Here is a 16,115-nt window from a genome sequence, read left to right on the forward strand (position 1 = left end):
AAATGTTTGTCAAATGAGGTGTTTATGAAAGCTTATAATACACTAGTGATTAACAGCACTGTAAAATATATATATTAACACTATATAAGGAATTTTGGATACTCATTGATATAAGGCTGTACTGTCTGTCTCCAAACCAAACGAGAAACAGGTCTCTGCCAGAAAGGAGTGAACATGATAGCTATTTACCTATCTTCCATGTACATTTTAGCATGGTGTAATCAAACACTGGACGCCCAATTTACATACGGGGTGGGGAGAGCCCACAGGAAGGGAAAAACAGCATGAGGTCACTCTGCCTCTTGAAACAAGGTAATTGAACTTTGGAAGATACAAGCAAGGGCAGAAGCCATCTTTGATATTCATCGCTATACAGACACAAAGGAACAAGGCTCTTGCAAGCTTAGAAAGGTGGGTCCTTCAAGCAAGGGTTGGGGAGTTGAAGTCTCTGGGAACTGAGTATAGGTGAGAAATGTGCTTAGGAAAAGATTTTTCACCTAGGAAGACACCATCTTGTACTTCTCAGAAAGGCCCTGACTACGGGAAAGTCAGCCATGACTTGAAAGAAGGAAGATTTGGTGAGCAAAACCACATAGAACAAAGCCTGTATCTTGCTAGATTAAGTTTTACACTCTTGGATTCATGTCCTCACTTTTATTTGCTTGTAATCCTTTCTCACTTTATTCCTTTCAGTTGGATCACTTAACCTATGTCCTATTGTTAATTGTTTGCCCCTTCCTGCCATACATTTGTTACTACAAACAAACTCAGTGATGTGTTTGAAGGGAAGAATGTATTTCCCCCAGTTAAGTTAATAAGCTGCAATGTGCTTTTGTCTCTTTAAAGAAGTAACAAACCTTTTTATTTCCCTGAGTTGTCCAGGAGAGGGCTGGACATTTCAGGACACATGGTTTTATGGAAATTTGGTACTAGGAGTGTGTCGAGGTCACCTTGCTGGTTGTAACCAAACCTGGTGAAAGCCAGCGTGGGGCTGTAGACAGGCTGCTGGGGTCAGAGCTGCTGAACCAGGAGTTGTTTAGCACACAGACACTAAGGGTTTGACCTGAATACTTGTGGGCTGGCTGTGAGTGTCCTAGGCTGAAAGCTACAGCAGCAAAGCACTGAAAGGCACCCAGGGTTGTAGGGCAAGTGGTGACACCTTCCCCCCCCGCCCACTGGTCTGAATTGAACCTCGAAGCATGGCACCATGTTGGCTATTACTTATTACCTTATTATTTTCTAGGTGCTTACAAACTGATTTAATGGTCTATAATTTCCTGGGTCCTCTTTGTTCCCCTTTTTAAAGATAGGTGCTATGTTTGCCCTTCTGCCGTTGTATGGGACCTCACCTAGGAGTTCTCAAAGATGATAATGCATTTTTTTCAACCTCAGTATGAGTTTTTTAAAAAGGGCAATTCAAACAACGGAAAGAATTCTGAAAACAGACCTAATATCTGTGTTGATTGAATTGCATTATTAAAGTATTGGAGATTCACAAAGTCACACTTTGGCTATCCCTCAATGTGAGGATGATGTCTGCCAAAGGGGTTCATTAGTGGATTTTTAAGTGGCTGAGGAGCCCAATTCATGCCCTACAGATTTTCCCACAGGAGTGACAGGTGGAATCTTGGAAGAGACATAGTTGTTGGCTGGACTGTTGTGCCCTTTCTTTCCTCCTTTGTTGCTTCTCTGTCTCATGAATATGTCTGTTCTCCTCAAAGTGAGCTGTGGCTTGGTGGATGGCGTGGTACCACTGTGTTGTGTTGTGTTGTTCACCGAGTCCTCCCAGTTTGTTGGGTTGATGCCTCCTTTTTTAAGATGTACTTTCAGTATGTCTTTGTAACGCTTCCGCTGCCCTCCGTGAGCCCTTCTTCCTTGACTTAACTGAGAGAAGAGTACTTGCTTTGGGAGGCAAGTGCCAGGCATACGTACACAGTGGCAAGCCCAGCAGAGTTGGTGTTTCTTGACTTGAACTTTTATACTACTGATGTTGGCTGCAGAGAGAATGAATCATAGAATCATAGCATATCAGGGTTGGAAGGGACCTCAGGAGGTCATCTAGTCCGACTCCCTGCTCAAAGCAGGACCAATCCCCAACTAAATCATGCTGATGTTAGTGCGTTGGTCTTCCCAGCTGAGAATCCTCCTGAGTCCTGAGGCAGTGCTGTTGGAACCACTCCAGCTGCTTGAGATGTTGTCTGTAGGTTACCCAGGCCTCAGACCCACAGAAGGGTGGGGATGAAAACTGCTTTGTAAACCAAGATCTTGGTGCCTGTTTGCAGATCCCTATAATTGAAGACTCATTTAAGCAGTTTTCCAAAGGATGTGCTGGCACAGTGGATCCTATATTCAATTTCTGTGTCAAGCCTGGCTGTTCGGGAGAGGTGGCTGCCAAGGTATGGAAAATGATCCACATTTTCCAGGGGTTCTCCGCTCATGGTGATTTGTGGAGTACGAAGAGTATTTGTGCAGGTGAGGGCTGGATAGAGTACCTTGTTTTTCCCAATGTTGAGAGAGACACCCAGGCTGTGATAGGCATCTGCAAAAATATTTAGGGTACTTTACAGGTCGGCGTGTGTGAGAATGACGCAGTCACCTGCATAATGAAGGTCAGTGATGCCAATTCTTGTGATCTGAGATTTTGTTTGGCGATGTCGGAGATTGAGTATCATATGGATGGCCAAATCCTCAATCCCAATTCCATCAGGAAGGTGATCTCGGAGGAGAATCAGGATCACAGCAAGGTAAATGAGAAAAGTGTTGGAGCAATGACACAGCCCTGCTTGACACCAGTGCTAATGATGAATGGTTTGGTCTCTGAGACATTGCATGGAATGGTGGCAGTCTTTCCATCATAGAGTAGTCTGATGATGGAAATGAATTTCTGTGGACAGTCAAACGTACATAGCACCTTCCATAGGGCATCACAATTAATGGAGTCAAAGACCTTGGTTATATCGATGAATGCCATGAATAGTTCCTGGTGTTGCTCTCTGCACTTCTCCTGAATCTGTCGTGCTATGAAGATCATGTCAGTTGTGCCTCGGGATGGCCTGAAGCCACACTGTGATTTGAGGAGGAGTTCCTTGGCAAGGGGGAGAAGGCAGTTTAGTAGGATCCGGGCAAGGATCTTCCCTGCGATGGAGAGGAGAGCAATACCTCTGTAGTTCCCACACAAAGATATGTCCCCTTTCTTGAATATTGTAACAATGTTGGCATTCTTAAAGTTAGGTGGAATTTCTTCACAGGTCCAGATTTTGTCGAGGAGTTGTTTAAGTTTGTGCTGGAGCATTGTTCCACCAGCTTTATGGGATGCCGCATGAGCCTGGTGTCTTGTGATTTTTTTCTGTCTGGGTGATGGCACGCCAGACTTCCTCAAAAGATGGGGGATCAAGAAGGTGTTCCTTTGCCAAGTGTTGTGAAATAGACTTGGTGTCTTCAGAGACTGTGGATCTGCGATTTAGTAGGCTCTCAAAGTGTTCCTTCCAGTGTTGTTTAATTGCTGCATTGTCCTTGAGGAGGGTAGAGCCATCCTGGGAACGTAAAGGAGTTGGGCCTTAGGAGCTTGGCCCATTTATAGCTTTTGTTGCTTGAAAGAAGCTTCTAATGTCATCCTGGTCTACGAAACCCTGGATCTCAGAGGCCTTCTCTTGCCACCACTTATTTTTGATGTCACGTAGCCACCTTCGGACTTCGTCTTTGAGCAGGTGACAAGCCTCATGTTTTCACTGGTTAGAGGAATAATTATGCCAGTTACAGAATGCAGTTCTTTTCTGTTGAATTAATGCTAGGATTTCCTGGTTGTTTTAGTCAAACCAGTCTTGGTGCCGATGAGTGGAATATCCTATTGTTTCAGCACATGCACCGTCAATGGTATTTTTAAGTTGATTCCAGTGCTCTTGAGTGTCAATGATGTTATCAGGCAAGTTAGAGAGTTTCTCAGACAGATGGTGCTGGAACATCTCGCAGCTGGCTTGGTCCGGAAGTGCTTTGCTGTTGTACTGCTTTCGCTTAGTCTTGGGGTGTTTGCAGTGTGGTGGAACTGCAGGTATAGGATTGATCTTACTAACCAATGGTCTGTCCACCAGTGATCTGTACCTCTCATGGCTCATGTTATATGGACATCAGTGTAATCTCAAGTTCTGATTATAACATAGTTAAGGAGGTGCCAGTGTTTGGAGTGAGGATGTTTCCAGGTGGTCTTAAATTTGTTACTCTGCCTACATTTGTTACTCTAGTATTTGTGATGAGCAGATCATTCTCCACACATTTGCTGAGGAGGAGAATACCACTGGGGTTTACATTTCCCACCCCTTCTTTGCCTGTTGTGCCACTCCAGAGTTCGGAGTCCCATCCAACTCTGGCACTGAAATCTCCCAGGAGGATGAGTTTGTCTGCCTTAGGTGTGGCTGTGAGGACTGCATCAAGAGCACTATACAACTGCTTCTTGTTGTCTTCCTCATCAAGTGTTGGGGCGTATGCATCAATGACTGTGGCATATTGGTTGTTGCTGAGCTTGAGCTGAATTGTCATGAGACAATCATTGAGCCCAATGGGAAGCTCCAAAAGCTGACTGGTGATCGTATTTTTGATGGCAAAGCCAATCCTATTAATGTGTCGCTCTTCAGGTGGCTTTCCTTTCCAAAAGAAGCTGTAGCCACTTCCATTCTTTCAATTGGCCCTCATCAGTTCAGCAGGTCTCACTAAGAGTTGCAATGTCAATTTTGAGTCTTGCCAGTTCTCTGGCAATTATGGCAGTTGTTCTTTCTAGGCATTCACTGTGCAGAGAGTCCATAAGGGTGCAGACATTCCAGGTGGCGAAATTCATTGTCTTATCTCTTGTTTCAGCCACGGAGTTCAGTGATCCCACTGGACGGGGCCATCCAGTTGGAAGAGAGTGAGACAGCCTCTGTTTGGGGCAACTTTTCTATCCCCCTCCTATTTGGAGTGCACAGAGGGAATCCTAAAAAAACCTGCTCAGTCACAGCTGCTGCTGCCGAAATGCACTTCTGTCTCATCCAAGCAAAAGACGACTGTCACACGGCTGCCCCCTGCATGCAAATTTATGACTAAAGACTCCCCGAGATCACTGCTCCTGTCTTCACCGCCACTCGTCCGTCGCTGCAGGGCTTTGTGTGAGCCCTTTAACGTGGGGAAACTGGTGCGCAGGCATTGACCACACAAGACTTGACAGGAGGAAAACCCTGACCCAGGGGCAAGGAGAACCAAGACAGCCAGGGGCCTCCTTCCTGCTGCAGCCCTTATTTGCCTTCACAGCCACAGAGTACTAAAGGTCCTCTAGATGCGCCTAATCCATTGTTGGGGTTTTGTGAAGTTCGGACCGTGGTTAGTCAGGAGCCTCACCTCAGACCTGCTTGCCAAGGGGGACCCTACAAGGAATATGAAAGCTCCGCATGATGTAGCTCTGAGGGTCTTTAGCCCACACAAACCTCTATATCACAACAAGGTCGCAGTCCATCAGAGAGGATACACTTGGAGACTGATTTGTTTTTTTAAACCAGTTTCTAAAAACATCAGACATCAGACTCAAACACTATGGATTGCAAACATTTTAATAGCTCTAGAAAGCCTGGTTAAATTACTTTTACAATATTATACAAAAATGATTAAAAATAGAAGGTTAAGACTAACAATGGCTGTAAGTCTTCTACTACTGGACTGCTGGCCAGGAGAGGCTTCCTTATAGCAGGCTAGGTGAAAGTGCTATGATGATTACATTGCTGCTTCTCCAAACTTCCTTACAGCACAGCACATTACTACCTGCTGCAGGTTATTCCCTTCTACTAAGTGCAGTATAAGGGCTTGTCCACACTTGAAATGCTACAGTGGCACACCTGCAGCACTTCAGTGTGACACAAAATGAAGTTACTTACCCATAACTGGAGGTTCTTCGAGATGTGTGGTCCCTATCTGTATTCCACTGAGGGTTATGCAGATATACCATGTGCTTGGAGCCAGAGCTTTTGAAAGTAGTACTGTTTGGTGGTCTGCACATGTTCCCTGTGAGAAAGGGGGCAGAGGGTCACCAGTGTCTCCAATTCCTTCTCTACCACAGATCTTTTGGATCCGCAGCAGAGGGGATAGAGGGGGTGGTGGTGTTGGAACACAGATAGGGACCACACATCTCAAATAACCTCCAGTTATAGGTAAGCAACTTCGTTTTCTTCTTCGAGTGATGGTCCCTATTGTATTCCACTAAGGGCGAGTAACAAGAATTACCTATGTGGGCGGGATGGTGCGAGGAGACTGTGGAACTGAAGATTGCTGCTCCAAATGAAGTATCCGTCACAGAATCATGCACTCGAGCGCAGTGTGTGGAAAGGTGGGTACCAAACTTGCATATGTCTGCAAGGGGCATGTTGTGGAGTGCAGCTATAGTTGATGCTTGCACTCTCATAGAATGGGCCCGAATCCCTTCAGGTGGAGCTTGCCCCAATAACTGGGAGCAGCATGTAATGCACCCTAAAATCCACTTGGAGATTCTCTGGGTGGAAATGGCTTACCCTTTGACCCTCTCCACAATGGCTACAAAAAGCTGAAGAGATTTCCTAAATGACTTGGTCCACTCTCAGAGGTCAGTGGTATCCATTCCACTGGAGGAGCCAGTACCAGGAACTGCATCGGTCTAGAGACCAACAGCTCCTGAGACGCTGGCAGAACTGGAGTAGGCAGAGTCGCAGGATCCGTGATTGGTGCCGGCGGATCTGGTGACCAGTGCGGCCGTTTCTTGGTCTTCTGAGACTTGGAACATGTAGCTCCTTTGTGGCCAGAACTCATGGATAGTGCTGAATCCTTCTTAGACTTGGAAGATGACTCACTGCCATGCTTATGCACATGCTTCCTTGGTTCATGGCTAGGCCCCAACATGGGGTCCTTAGCACTGGTATCGGAGGAGCCTGATGGAGGTCCCGCAGTAGGGGGAGCGCTCTTTGCCTGTGCAGGCTGATGTACGGGGGCGGGGGGCGGTTCCCTGGTCAGGCTTCAAGACCAGTCCCATGGCAGTCTCCATAAGGTGGTTCCTGAGGTGTAGAGTCCGGTTCTCTTGAGCACAGATAGGAAAGGACAGTCAGATACTGCACCTGGATGCGAAGTGGGCTGCCCCCAAGCAGTACAAACAGCAATGGTGCTCGTTGCTGATGGAAATTGGGCGAGAGCAGGAAACACAGGTTTTGAACCCCAGCATCTTTGGCATAATCTAGTATCCAGGTCCAGGTACTAGAGGGGGAAAGTTTGGTGGAAACACTGCCAAAGCAGCATCACCAGTGCTAAATCTAGTATGAAAGGAAATTTCAAACAAACAAAAAAAACAGAACAAAATAATAAATCTAAACTGCAAACAGTACTAAGGATATTTTTGTAAAATTTTGGAAAGTGTATCACAAGGACAATAGGAGAGTAAAAGCTCTGACTCGCTCCATCCAGCAGGAGGAAGGAACTGGAGACGCCAGCAGCCCACTGCCCCCTTTACTGCCTCAGGCAAAACCACAGGTGGCACAAGGTACATGCACAGACCATCAAACAGTACAGCTTTCAAAAGCTCTGGCTCTGGGTCCATGGCACACAGCCCTTGGTGGAATACAATAGGGACCATCACTCCAGTAAGAATTTACACAGATGGGAGGGCTCTCCTTTTGGTGTAGGTAATCCACCTCCCTGAGAGGCAGTAGCTAGGTTGGCCGAAGAATTCTTTTGTCAACCTAACACTGTCTATGTGAGGGGTTACCTTGGCTTAAGTACATTACTTAGGGGGGTTGGATTTTTCACACACCTGAGCAATGTAGCTGAGTCAAACTAACTTTTTGTGTAGACCAGGACTAAGTGCTAGCCAGCTATGGCGCTTAATGGGTCCCATTACCTACAGACCTTGCCTCAGGCTTGGTCCACACGTCAACGTAGCTATGTCAACCTAACTTTTGCCAGGGAGTGAAAGATCCACCGACATAGCTAACCCCCAGTGTGGACTCAGTTTTGTCGATGGAAAAAAGCTCCCACTGACATATCCAATTTAATTTGGAAAGGAGGTGTTTCTGCCTCTATTGACAGAAAACACCCTTCTTGTGGTGTAGACTACATCTACACTATGGGGTTATGTTGGTGTAACTTCCCTTTACTTCCCTTCACTTTCAAGGACCTCCACAGCATATACTCACCCTACCTTTCATCTTTCATGGGCTATGAAGATGCCTGCCTTCACTTTGCCAATTATGCCAGTCTTGATTGCCCTTTTCCTTTCCCTTTTCCAAACACTTGCTTGGTTTCTACCATGCTACCCCTCCAATGCATGGAAGGAGCCCTCTGTAAATATCCACAAAGCCACCTTATTGCCTCCTTCAAATCCTTACTTAAAACTCTCCTCTGCTATCATGCCTACAAAAACTCAACAATGATTAGGCAGGTAGTGTGCTCTAACCTCTGCTTATCATGCTAACCAGCATCATCACGCTGTTTACTTGTGCTTCCTGTCTGTTGAATCCACCTTATCGTACACTTAGGGCTTGTCTACCCTACCGCTTAAGTCAATGTAACTGATGTCACTCAGGGGTGTGAAAAAGCCGACATTGCTTCCGCCTCTTGTTGAAGTGGAGTAATTATGCCAATGGGAGCACTCTCTGTGGTCAGGAATAATCTTTAGGTTAAGTGTTTTTGTACAATGTGTAACACAATGGGGGGTTGATCCTTGACTGAAATCTCTAGTCGCCACCACAATACAAGTAATAAAAGATAGTCATAATGGGGGGAAAACAGCAAGAAATGTAAAGACACTAAAGCAGCAAGTGTGACCTTTTTTACTTCTCTGATTTTCCTCTGGTTGTGGTCTAATACCCCATCTGTTTTACTTTGAATTTGACAATCTAAACACAAACAACAGTCCGAACAATAAGTAGTGTTTAGTAAATCACATGTCCATTCTAGTCATTGTTCCTTGGAACAAACAAGCCGGTTATCAGCATTTTTGCAGTCTGCTCCTTTGGCTTGCTTTCTGGCCCTGGTGACTAGATCAGTAACCACAACAGCATTCTGAAATGTAACCGAAGGGTTACATTTTTCCATTCATTCTGCACAGAGTGATGTCAAATATTGGGTGTGTGTAGTCCATCTATGAAATGGGGACAATGATATTCCTATATTCCTCTATAAGGCACTCTGAAATCAAGGGTCACAAATGCTATAAAACAGAAAGGTGATATTATTATATAATGCTGGTTTATGTATTGAGATTTTCAAAATCAGAAATGCCCCCTTGAAAGCTCTAGTCACTTTTTCATATATCAGTTAAAAGTTTAAAACAACTTAAAACAAGAAAAGCAAGTACTGACACTTTCTAAAGCCAAAAAGAAGAAAAGGAAAGTCCCAACAAAGCCACACAATACTCTCCAGCACACTATATTATTATTACTGCCATGTTTGTGTCTGGTTCTGCCCGCCTTAACATATTACTCAATAAAATGTAAATTGACATTTTGGAAAACAAATAGCCTTCAGAATTATATCTACAGCATCCTTTTGAAAGTGTACACATTACAAAATTTCCTAAGAACGCACACAGTACAATAATGACCAAAAAATCCAATCTACAAGTTTTATTGCTTTGTATCATTAGCTGTTTTATAAACCTGCTGTAATTGTAACCCAAGTTATGTCTTTAGGAATATAAAATTGTTAACTAAACATAGTAACATAAGGTTGGGGTGGGGAAGAAGCTGGTAGATTATATGAAAGAACTGTTACGTTCTAACGGGCTTCCAAAACTGAACAATTCTCTCCAGAAACTTGGTAAACAATTCTAACGTAAGGTGCTTTACCACCAAGCGGCTGCATTTTCTCCACCTCTGATTTTGTGTATTGTAATAATAACCTGTCTTCATGAAAAGTATCTTTCAAAAAGCTAAGTATATATATTAGTCTTAGGGTTTGCCTACTCTTGAAATTTGTTGTGGGTGAACTCAAATTATTTCATGTTAAAGTGCCCTGTGTCCACAAACAAAGTTGGTGGTTTGGTTCATTATTTATTTATTTATGTAGGCAAATCACACATTAACTTCACTTTGGAAGCTGGCTGCTGTTCAATGCCTTTAAATTCTGGCATATAATGGAAGTAATCTGGGGTACTGTGGTGATGTAATTTCTTTGGTAATCTTGTACAAAAACAGATTTAATAATGCCATTCAACATCTCATCTTGCTATCTACTGGCAACCTTTTGTTTATATCTTCTGTCTTCAGTTACTGGCAAGCCAGACTCAGATGATCTCTGAATTGCTCCAGGTTTCATCTGACAAGGTGCAGGTTTAATTCAGGTTTATCTTGGGAATTTTACTAGCTACAGAATGCACTTGGTTATACCACAGAATTCTCTTCTAGCTATGGATCTCCATTGGACCTGGAAGCCATTTTCAATGATCTCCTTACTTAGTTCCAACTTGAACCTCTCAGACCCTAAATTAATATGACCTAAAAGGGCTTCTCACCCGACCATAGACTACAAGAACTATCTTCTTTGGGGTCAATTAAGGGTATGTCTACAATGTAAACAAACAACAATAAACAAACCCTGCAACAGTAAGTCTCAGGCTTGTGCACAATGTTCTCCGGTGCTAAAAATAGGTGTGTAGGCATTTCTGCTCAGGCTAGAGCTTAGGCTCTGAAACCGACCTCCTCTGCCAGGCTTCAGAGCCAGAACTTCAGTCCAAGCAGGAACACCTACGAGGTTAGTTTTAGCACTGCAGTGCGAGCATGAGTCTGTAGACTTGGGCCCTGAAATGCACTGCTGCAACCTTTTTTGGGGGGGAGGGGGGGCAGTGGGCCACTGTAGACATACCCTAAGAAAGTAAATATACCCTCAGGTCTCTCCCCCTTTGTCCAAGAAAACATTTTATCCAGCATGTTTTCATTGTCTCTGCAGTGTTTGTTCAGGTGCACAGGCATATAGTGTACCATGTCAGAAGGCAGTGCATGCTTCATTAGGCTATATGATTTTCTTACATCATGCACTTATCCTAGTCCCAAGATTTCTAATCTAAACTCCATCAGGTACCTTCAGAGCTGCTGAAATTTGTATTTTTTAAAAAATGTTCTTTAATAATTTCTTCACAAAAAGTTCCTTTTTTTTGTGTTGAAAGTAATTAACTTTTTCAATGTCACAACCATTTTCATAACATTTTAATAAAAATAAAATATATTAAAATAACGAAAGTTTTAAAAAAATTAAAAATGAGTCTGAATATTTCAAAATAACGGAAACCCCTCAGACAGGTTTTTATTTTTTGTCCAGCTATAGTATGTTTCACATATCACTGTAGTATCGAGAATATAATCAAGACAAGAATTGCCCCCAAAATGGATAGCATGCATTGTTTTTTGAACATACTGAAGTTAATGGGTAGTGTTTAGATTTGAGAGTTTTGTTTAGTCCATTTTAGAGATAAAATTCAGCTTGCAAAATTTGGAGTTGCATTCAGATTCCAATTCCCTGCCTGAATTCCAACAAATTCAGGTTGTTATGACTGGGGATTTTGGTTGAGTTCATCTCCAGAACAGGCTAACTGATCAAACAATTAAGTAACTGTAAATATATAAAACAACCACAATGTGTAAGCAATTTTTAAAATAAATGATCTTTAGAATTAATTGTTAAAATGTATGGTAGATTCCCGCCCCCCCTTTTATATATGACAAGCTCAGACTCTCCATTCTGCAGCATTATATCTGATGACTCTCCTAACTAAAGCTTCAGAGTAGCAGCCGTGTTAGTCTGTATTCGCAAAAAGAAAAGGAGTACTTATGGCACCATAGAGACTAACAAATTTATTTGAGCATAAGCTCACTTCATCAGATGCATTCAGTGGAAAATACAGTGGGGAGATTTATATACACAGAGAACATGAAACAAAGGGTGTTACCATACATACTGTAACAAGAGTGATCACTTAAGGTGAGCTATTACCAGCAGGAGAGCGGGGGAACCTTTTGTCGTCATAATCAAGGTGGGCCATTTCCAGCAGTTGACAAGAACGTCTGAGGAACAGTGGGGGGGGGGGGGGGGAGAAATAAACATGGGGAAATAGTTTTACTTTGTGTAATGACCCATCCACTGCCAGTCTCTATGCAAGCCTAATTGTATCCAGTTTGCAAGTTAATTCCAGTTCAGCAGTCTTTCGTTGGAGTCTGTTTTTGAAGTTTTTTTGTTGAAGAATTGCCACTTTTAGGTCTGTAATCGAGTGACCAAAGAGATTGTCATCCTTCAGGACAGGTTGCAGATCCTAGCCATCACCTTCAGCTCCCAACTAAAACCTCTCCAATGCATCATCAAGGATCTACAACCTATCCTGAAGGATGACCCATCACTCTCACAGATCTTGGGAGACGGGCCAGTCCTTGCTTACAGACAGCCCCCCAACCTGAAGCAAATACTCACCAGCAACCACACACCACACAACAGAACCACTAACCCAGGAACCTATCCTTGCAACAAAGCTCATTGCCAACTGTGTCCACATATCTGTTCACCATCATAGGGCCTAATCACATCAGCCACATTATCAGAGACTCGTTCACCTGCACATATACCAATGTGCTATATGCCATCATGTGTCAGCAATGCCCCTCTGCCATGTACATTGGCCAAACTGGACAGTCTCTACGTAAAAGAATAAATGGACACAAATCAGACGTCAAGAATTATAACATTCAAAAACCAGTCGGAGAACACTTCAATCTCTCTGGTCACTCAATTAGAGACCTGAAAGTGACAATTCTTCAACAAAAAAACTTCAAAAACAGACTTCAACGAGAGACTGCTGAATTGGAATTAATTTGCAAACTGGATACAATTAACTTAGGCTTGAATAGAGACGGGGAGTGGATGTGTCATTACACAAAGTAAAACTATTTCCCCATGTTTATTCCCTCCCCTCCACCCCCCCGTTCCTCAGACGTTCTTATCAACTTCTGGAAATGGCCCACCTTGATTATCACTACAAAAGTCCCCCCCCCCCCCAGCTCTCCTGCTGGTAATAGCTGACCTTAAGAAGGCCAATAGCATTTTGGGATGTATAAGTAGGGGCATTGCCAGCAGATCGAGGGACGTGATCGTTCCCCTCTATTCGACATTGGTGAGGCCTCATCTGGAGTACTGTGTCCAGTTTTGGGCCCCACACTACAAGGAGGATGTGGAAAAATTGGAAAGAGTCCAGTGGAGGGCAACAAAAATGATTAGGGGACTGGAACACATGACTTACGAGGAGAGGCTGAGGGAACTGGGATTGTTTAGTCTGCGGAAGAGAAGAATGAGGGGGGATTTGATAGCTGCTTTCTACTACCTGAAAGGGGGTTCCAAAGAGGATGGATCTAGACTGTTCTCAGTGGTAGCTGATAACAGAACAAGGAGTAATGGTCTCAAGTTGCAGTGGGGGAGGTTTAGGTTGGATATTAGGAAAAACCTTTTCACTAGGAGGGTGGTGAAACACTGGAGTGTGTTACCTAGGGAGGTGATGGAATCTCCTTCCTTAGATATTTTTAAGGTCAGGCTTGACAAAGCCCTGGCTGGGATGATTTAGTTGTGGATTGGTCCTGCTTTGAGCAGGGGGTTGGACTAGATGACCTCCTGAGGTCCCTTCCAACCCTGATATTCTATGATTCTCTGATCACTCTCGTTACAGTGTGTATGGTAACACCCTTTGTTTCATGTTCTCTATGTATATAAATCTCCCCACTGTATTTTCCACTGAATGCATCCGATGAAGTGAGCTGTAGCTCACGAAAGCTTATGCTCAAATAAATTTGTTCGTCTCTAAGGTGCCACAAGTCCTCCTTTTCTTCTAACTAAAGCTGTGACTGTGGAAAGGGTAGAGATAACAGCACAGCAGGTGGGTTTTCCATAGATGCTTCTACAGAATCTTCAGCTGTGAATGTAGAGATTGATCTTCTGTCTGTTGTAGTACGGACTTGTCGGAGACAATTTCCTGCTGCCTCTTCTGTGTTGACTGCCGTCTGCTTATCTCTCTAATGCCAGGTAAAGCATCCTGCACAACACTCAGATTCCATCAGAATGCATAATATAAAAAGTTGTGGAGGTTTTTGGTGGTTTTCTGTGTGTACTTTTCTAGAATTACAGCATTTTTAACTCTTTTTTCAGTTGATCTTATCAAACTTTATTCTGCCACTGTAAATACAATATCAGACATAACTCATTCATTTACCTAGCACCTTTCATCCAAGAGTCTCAAAGCACTCTATAAACAATTAATTAGGCCTAAAAGCACTTCTATGAGGGAGGTATTATTATATATGTTTTAAATGTGTCAGTGGTGGCACAGAGAAGTTAGTTAATTTGCCCAAAGTCATATAATGAATCAGAGACAGCAATAAAAGCCAGAACTCCTGATTCCAAGTCTCTGTTTTAACAACTAGAGGAACACTCCCCAGGATATTTTAAATTCTACTCCTTTAACTCTCCCTGGTATATATTGTCATATATAGTTAAATTAGGATTCTATTATTTCTACTGATTTTTTTTTTTGTTTTCCTTAAACATTCATCAAAGAAGTTTAGAAAAAGAAATATTTTTGGATGTGGGGGTTGAGAGAGAAATAAGATAGAACAACTAATGTTTAAAAATGGAAACTCAACTTGGCTGAGGAAATCCATTACACACAAACACTCTGTGGCGAAGTCATGCAGCCATCATCTGAAGGCAGCTAGTTTCAGTCAGCCCTGTTTGGTTAGGCCTGGTTCAGAGACTTCACTAGTCTTGGTTGATGATCTCCCTAGAGACATCCAAGGTCAGTTATCCATATTGATTCTTTTATATTTAACAGCAGTCTTTGATACCATTTACTAGTGCTCTAGTTCCCAGTGCCACACTTCTACTTGCTAAGCCTTTCCCTCCACAGTCTCTCCTGTGGTGCTGTTTTCATGTTCTGCTTCTGAAAACCGATCTGTTTGTGACTCCCTCTGCTCTGTAATTGTTTAATTTCCCCTTTACCTCACTTACAGAGGGGGTGGCATGATACATAAGCAATCTGTAGATGAGAAGTGGGTTGTAGAGATAGGTGGGGATGGAAGAGGAGGATGTGCAGAGGCAGGTAGGTGCAGCATCAGGGAGACAGAGCAACCTCAAATCAGGGAAAGTGACTGTTTCACACAAACAGCCGAGAGCAGTCTCCAGTTGCATTTATGGTTCGGTAGCAGTGGCATGTGGCCCCCAGAAGCTGATTCTAGCTAGGGGAGTAAGCAGTATTTAGCCTACAGAGGCATGATACCCTGGAGGTATGGTCACGACCTATCCAGCTTTTCCCAGGATCATCCTTTTTTTGAGGCGATTGTCCCAGGAAATCTGTAAGTCTTCCTGGGACAATAAAAATTCCAGTTTTTGTCAGTTGCGTAATATACCATTCACCACAAATTTGATCAAAGCTGAAGCCATGGAAGGGAGGGTTAAGGAGCTCAATCCGAAAGGGGAAGGGTCACATTGTGCCTAGCCCTGACAGCCCATGCTTCCAACAGAAACGCAAATACGGTTGCCTCCCCTTGCCCCAATGCCTTGGCCTGGCTGCACAATCCTGCTCCCCTATCCAGGTGGCAGCTGCTGGCTATCTCGACTCTGACCATTCCCACAGCATAACCACAACACCTCCAACTTAGGAACCGGGCTTGGCCAGGCCAATAGAGGGAGAAGGAGCCTGACTTATTGAGAAAGCAGAGACCACACAGGAAAGGCTCCATGATGGATGTTCTGGTTTTTTGTACTTCAGAGGTGGCAACCCTACTTGGAGGAACTATGAGCAGTGAGAGCAACAGATAAGGCAAGAAAGGAATGCACTCCAACTTGCTGCTCACACACCCAGCATCTCTAAAACGTCCTTCCTGCCTGAACTTAGGGTGTCCAAGGGTCAGAAGTCGCTCCAGTTTCTCCAATACAACATATAGCTCAGCGTGCTCTTTTAATCCTTATAGTGCCTGAAGAATTAAGGAACATGCACATAACTGTGCCCCTAACTCAAGGCCCTCTTGCCCAGCCTTTGTCTAACACTGCACCGCCCCCACCCCTCATCCCCCCCCCCACACTATTTCACCACAGGGCAGACAGTGCAGGAG

At 43.8% G+C, this 16,115-nt stretch overlaps 1 protein-coding gene across 8 annotated transcripts in view; it reads right to left on the bottom strand.

The window, feature by feature from the left end:
- PRKD1 (protein kinase D1) overlaps window positions 1-16,115 on the bottom strand; it is a 285,840-nt gene that overhangs the window by 4,263 nt on the left and 265,462 nt on the right. For 2 of the 8 annotated variants that reach the window (XR_006291603.1, XR_006291602.1), the window contains one exon: window positions 14,649-14,785. The exons of the other annotated variants lie outside the window; for them this stretch is intronic. The gene's annotated coding sequence lies outside the window, so the exon portion shown is untranslated. The remainder of the gene's footprint in view (window positions 1-14,648; window positions 14,786-16,115) is intronic. 8 annotated transcript variants of the gene reach the window in all.

Source organism: Chelonia mydas, chromosome 6 (genome assembly GCF_015237465.2).
Source record: "Chelonia mydas isolate rCheMyd1 chromosome 6, rCheMyd1.pri.v2, whole genome shotgun sequence".
In the NCBI taxonomy this organism is placed as follows: domain Eukaryota; kingdom Metazoa; phylum Chordata; order Testudines; family Cheloniidae; genus Chelonia; species Chelonia mydas.